Source organism: Maniola hyperantus, chromosome 25, assembly GCF_902806685.2.
Source record: "Maniola hyperantus chromosome 25, iAphHyp1.2, whole genome shotgun sequence".
Taxonomy (NCBI): domain Eukaryota; kingdom Metazoa; phylum Arthropoda; class Insecta; order Lepidoptera; family Nymphalidae; genus Maniola; species Maniola hyperantus.
This window is the reverse complement of record NC_048560.1, coordinates 1781767-1788797: the sequence shown is the minus strand read 5'-3', so window position 1 is coordinate 1788797 and position 7031 is coordinate 1781767.

Here is a 7031-nt window from a genome sequence, read left to right as displayed (position 1 = left end):
ACACGCATTACGTGTACATCTACGCACTCTGTATGACCAAGGCTTTACTCTACATAGTACCAAATTGATGTGTGCAATCAACAGTGGAACTCCTTGACCGAGCGAGATCTGTAGTACTATGGCATTAGCGGTTTGAAGGTCTTTCTATACCTATTGGTACCCTTCCAAAAGCTTAGCGTACCAAACGCCAAGTTGGTCCCTTTCTCTACATTAAAATAGAATAGAAATATTTTTTCTAGCTGATGCCCGCGACTTCGTCCGTGTGGAATTAGGTTTTTAGAAATCCCGTGGGAACTCTTTGATTTTCCGGGATAAAAAGTAGCCTATGTCACTCTCCAGGTCTTTATCTATACCCATGCAAAAAATCACGTCAATCCCTTGCACCGTTGCGACGTGATTAAAGGACAATGGGGCCACTAAAAATTGTAAAATAAATTTTTTTTACAAAAAAAATAAAAATCGACTTCGATACACAAACACTAAAAATTGAAAAATAATTTAATTTATTACCGAATATATTATGTATACAAGAGTTAATATAGTTCCATGATAATATTTTTTGGGGTCGGTGCCAATGAGGTGCCATTGTGGAGTCTCATAAAAATATGAAGTCTAGACGATTCGCGCAGCTAAAGCTAATTGGCACCGGCACCAAAAAGTATTATTATGGAACTATATTAACTCTTGTATACATAATATATTCGGTAATAAATTAAATTATTTTTCAATTTTTAGTGTTTGTGTATCGAAGTCGGTTTTTATGTCTTTTAACACTTGAAGTCAATTATTGGTCCTAGCTATGGCATATAGTTTGAAGGTTGCGTCACACTTGCTATTTGGTACACTTCCAAATAGAGTAAACCTGCTCGTACCGAATGTTGTATGTGTTTCCTACATTTCGCAAAGTGCTTTTGCTTAGCCCTACATTTCTATAACTTGAATAAAATTATAATTATGACACGGTTGACACCGAAGTAGTAAAGAAGTAATTGGTAAGTAATTAAAAACCAGTCAAGTGCGAGTCAAACTCGCATTCGAAGGGTCCCGGACCTACGTACCAGAAATAACACTTTCAGATTTTTTATTTTCATAGCTTTCACTTTGAAATTTTCATTAAGTATTTGTTGTGTTATAGCGGCCGGCAGTAGAAATACACATTCTGTGGAAAATTCAGTAATACAGTCCATGCCTGAAATAAAGCGATTACTGGCCGAGTATTATTGGAAGGCCGAGTCGAAGCCAAGGACTTCTCAAGTGATTAAAAAAGGACGGTGCGCCAACCGAGCCGATTTTTGTATTTAATTTTTTTTTATAATACAAAAAATTCAAAAATTAAAATAAAAAATCATTAAAAAATTTAATATAAAAAATACCAAAAATTAAAATAAAAAAGGGTTAAAATATCATTATTATTAAAATGTTATTCTTTTTAAATATTTAATCATCTTATAAGACTATAGAATATAGATACAATTATGCTGCTATTACATAAGTAGATACCTAATATAAGCTGGAACTACCTACTAATAATTATCTACCTCTATCTGATAGGTATGTAGTTATGTGTTTATTATGATAGAGTCTATCATAATAAACACATACCTACATACCCATAGGTAGGTATGTATAAGCTCCTAAGCTATTTGTCGTAATATATATAAATTGACGCATAATAATTAATATGTAATAATAAATAATAATATATACACTATAATATGACCAATGCAACGTGCCTATACTTTTGTTATATAATGAGATTTTACATAACATTATTATGTTTAGTTGCATCTAACTGGAGGTATAATAATGACACGACTGCTGGATTTCAAGGTCACTGCATTATCAATGCTTAGCACGATCGGCAAGAAGGTAGGTAGGTACGACCTATGTATATCTACCTACTATAGGGTCTTGGACTGTAGTAATAAAATAAAGTGATTTTTATTGTTCCGTACCTCAAAAGGAAAAACGGAACCCTTATAGGATCACTTTGTTGTCTGTCTGTCTATCAAGAAACCTACAGGGTACTTCCCGTTGACCTAGAATCATGAATGTAGATGTAGGTAGATCTTATAGCTGACATTTGGGGAAAAATCTGAAAACCGTGAATTTAGGGTTAGATCACACAAAAAAAATTAAATTGTGGTCATGAACTAATAATTAGTATTTTCAACTTTTGAAGTGAGTGACTATATCAAGTGGGGTATCATATGAAAGGTCTTCACCTGTAGATTCTAAAACAGATTTTTATTTATTTTTATGCATCATAGTTTTTGAATCATTGTGCAAAATGTCGAAAAAATACGACTGTGGTACGGAACCCTCATTGCGCGAGCCTGTGTCGCACTTGGCCGGTTTTTTGTGTAGCGGTAGTTTATGGGGCTAGAATTCATTATTAAAGAGAATAATTTAGAAAATCATGATTAATTTATTTATTTTTAACCTGAACGTCACGTTGTACTGAGTATAATCACGTCACAATCCGTAAACGACAATTTTTTAACATAAAAATAAAGTAAACTGTAGGTACCTAATTTCTGCGGGAAAATATTTTTTATGTTAAAAAATTTAAAAATATTTGTCGTTTACGCCTTGTGACGTCATTAATCGCTTTCTGTACAGCGTGACGTTAATAATTAATTAATTTTTTTTGGAATGAATATAAATCATGTTTTTTTTTAATTATTCTCTTTAATAATGAATTCTAGCCCCCATAAACGCTATACAAAAAGTCACGTAATTTTATTACTAAGGTGAACAGTCCAAGACCCTATTATAATTTTCTCAACAAAACATAAAATCAATGTACGTTACCACCCAACTGGCAAAGCTGTGCCGCCAAGCGATTTAGCGTGCCGGTACGTTAGTACTATTATTTATTCTGTGGTGCCGGTACGATACCAAAATATATATAAAATACCGTATAGAAACCAAAAGGGTATGGGTTTAATAAAAACTGCCATACCCCGCTATTATCTTAGACTGCATCATCACTTACCACCAGGTGAGATTGCAGTCAAGGGCTAACTTGTATCTGAATAAAAAAGGCAATATAACAAGTTTCCGGATGTAAGGTGGGAAAATAATCAGGTTTATGTTTCAACACAACTTTCTTTACCGTTCCTTACATGTTTAGAATGAATCATCGAATCATACCTACATTTTCAAATTGCAAATCCATGACTCACACTGACCACTGGCGAGAACACGCGGTAGTACAATAATTTTCCTATACCCTGCATACATAATGCCTCTTTAATAAACTTCAGATACAGAAAGAAGCCTAGAAAAGCTAGCAGACAGACACATTTACGCATTTATAATATTAGTATGGATTTAGCCTTTTGATAAGAGTGTCTGCTAAGTTTCTTGTCGGCTCTTCTCAGTAGAATCTGCTTTCCGAACTGCTGGTAGAGTCTTTTCTTGCTATAAGTTGGTTAAACATTTTTATAGTCATTTCCATTTAATTCAAGATAATTTAATCTAAGCAAAACATTAGATTACATCCCAAGTATCAAGTTCGACATATAGAATAATCGCAAGCAATTATAGTTCTAATTACTTTCAATTAGAGATGTTAGTCGTGTGCGTGGTTCACCTCGAAGTCATCAACTAAATCGTTCAGTTAATTAACGTTAGGTTCGTATTGATCGTCTGTTGTTCAAAATACCTACTTACATAATATAAAACAGTAGCGTAACTGACTGACTGCCAGACAATACACGGCCCAAACCGTTGAGTACCCTAGGGGTTCATTGAGAAATTTTAAGGAGATTAAAAAACATAAATTAAGGCGATATATGATGCGTCCCAAAAGCAGTCTTGAGACACATTTTGAATGTTCAAAGAATCAAGTTTTGGGCTCAAAAACTACAAATTTGTTTATTTATTTTTAATATTATAAAAGTTAAAAATATTTTTTAATGAATTACGAGAGCTGTTTACACTCACAATAATTTTGGCTCGATACAAAAAAATCGCAGTTTCCCCAAAATACGCATCTTTTACACGACCATTAGGAGAAAAACCAGTTTTATTCGATTGATCTAAAACCAATTTCGATAAAATTTCGTATTTAACCCATTAGAAGTCACTGTACTCAATTGTGTACAGCCATATTATTAAGTGTGGGTTTTATATTTCAAACAATTGACGGAATTATTCTTGATATTTTATTTCATAACAATAGTGTTCAAAGCTACAGATAAATAATATGTGATTAGTATGATTGTTTTTAAAGAAAAATCTCAGTCGAAGTTGTGTCACGGGAGTACTATGCAGGTAAGTGAATAATTTTGGAAATATTATAATAATTACTGTATAATAATTGGTTTTCACATTCAATTACAATACAATACATGTCAACGTATGTTTTAAAGAACATTCTAATCAAATAGCTATACTTATAACAAAACCATAGCCATATACATGTTGCTGTACTCGATTGTGTACAATGACAACATCCATAAGTAAATTTTTTTTTTTCTTCAGAGTCTTAACAATGAGCAAACAACAAATATTTTTGGGTCGAAACAACTACAAAGAACTTGAAGAGGCTGTTGACGCCATTTTGCGTGATACCGACGCTGATGCGTTTGATATGGCTATCATACCACCTGATCCAAGTGACTGATGAAGAAGAAGGGGCCGATGAGGATATGGTGTCGTCGTTCATACCGCATGACGTGCCTGGAACTATCCAGATAATGGCAACCAACTACGATAGCATTGAACCACTAGGTTCTGTCAAGCGATGGTATCCAGTAAAGCGACCGACGCGCGACGTGGCGATACCACGATTGTTCTAAAATTATAATAAAAATATGGGTGGGTTGATGAACTGGATCAGTCCATCTCGCTATATAGAATTGCTGTTCATGGTAAAAAGTGGTGGTGGGTGCTATTTACATATATGTTGGACATGGTTATTGCTAATTCCTGGCGTTTACATGTAATAACTAATAATGCTCCCATGGATCAACTCGCGTTTATCTACGCCAAGGTGAACAAAGAAAATTGCGCCAGTCTGCATCAGTGGTTCCAGGTCTGCCTCAAGATGGAATTGGACACTATCCCACCAAAATTGTAAAACCGCTGCAGTGTGTCATTCAAGAGTGCGCTGGCAATGTAACAAGTGCCTAAAAACACTTTGTGTCGAAAAAGCATGTTTCGAAAATTTTCATACTTAAACGGTCAGTGTACCCATTTGTGTACACTGTACACCCCTGTAATTTGCTGAAAACTATGTTTTCATAATTTTTTTCTTTGATTTTATGTTTCTTCGATCTGTATTAATACATAAATAAAGATGGTTCCAAAAAAATATTTGTACTTTTCATTTGACCTCTAATGGGTTAAGTACGTTCAACGTTTAATACACTAAGGCAGTGTTTCCCAAACATTGTTCTGCCATGGCCCGGTAATTTTTACATTGCCTCTTCGTGACCCACTTAACACTTTTAGACCCCAGCAGCCCCGATTGTGTAAGAAAAACGTATTCATCGTTGTCGTAATCGTCAAAAAATTCTGCCCTTTGATTGGTTGATTCGCTATTTACATTTTTTCACAGCCAATCAAAGGGCAGAATGTGTTGACGATGACGATAACAATGAATACGTTTTTCTTACACAATTGGGGGGCTGGTTCCATTGGGTAAAATAATACACATTTATTGATAGTAATATTATCGATAGTTGGTAATATTTTTAAAACAATGTTGTGACCCGGGATTTTATTTTGATGGTCCGGTACCGGGTCGCGACCCGGCAAATGGGAAACACTGCACTAAGGGATTACGGTATCATTTTATGGTAACAGAGCACATAGAAATTTCAATATTTATAAAAAGTGTGCAACAGTTTTGCGGTCGGGCGGCCCAGACTTTTCCGATCCCATTTCGCCTTAACGCTGACGAAGTATTAGGAAATAGGAATAAGATAGTCAAGAGATAAAAGGCTGACTAAAGAAAAATAAAATAGTGTTTTGAATTTCCTTTTCGGTCGAGTTTTTCATAGTTACGTAAAGATAAATGCCATGAGTACTTACAACCGTGTCCCTTTGTGAGGCAACGCAACGCGAAATGTGTGAAACACAATACACACTTACTTTGTTTATCTTTATTTACCCGCCTTTGGCTAAACGACATAACTCTATGGATGTGGGTCATCTCGCGGAATAAGAACCAGCTGGATGTGGCATCGTCGATACCGCAAAGCCTTAAAACTAAGGTCTTCAACGAGTGTGTCCTACCTGTGATGACGTATGGAGCGGAAACGTGGACACTGACAGTTGGCCTCGTCCACAAACTAAAAGTCGCTTAGCGCGCTATGGAGCGAGCTCAGGGATAAAATCCGGAACGAGGAAATTCGCAGAAGAACAAAAGCGACTGACATAGCTCAAAGGATTAGCGGGCTGAAGTGCCAATGGGCAGGTCATGTCTGTCGCAGAACCGACGGCCGATGGGGCAGACGTGTTCCGGAATGGAGACTGCGTCCGGTACGCGGTCTCCATAAGCGCAGTGTGGGACGACCCACCCGCCCGCTGGACCGATGACCTGACCTGGTGGGGAGCGGATGGATGAGAAAAGCGGAGGACCGTGTTTGGTGGCGCGCTCTTAGAAAGGTCTATGTCCAGCAGTGGACGCAAACAGGCTGATGGATTGGATTGGATTGGATGTGGCAAAGTAGGTATAAGTATTATGAACTTTTTGAAAGAAAGAAAACTTTTTTTGATCACAACACTACAACGAACGCTACAATAAACCTAAAACTAATTAAATCAATCTACATAATTATACTGATAAGTAAAAAAATCCTACTTTCTATCTATCTTTAGTAAGACAACCTATTTTCGCTTGGCTGCTCCGTTGCGGCGTGATTTGAGGAGAAATGTGCAACAAACAAACACACTTTCAGGTAGTGATAATATGGTATAAGTCCCGCAAATTGCTAATACGCGTGGCCACCATTTTAGTGATGCCACTAGACTTAAGTTTCGATCTGATGGTATATTTTTATTTCAGCTGACGTAAG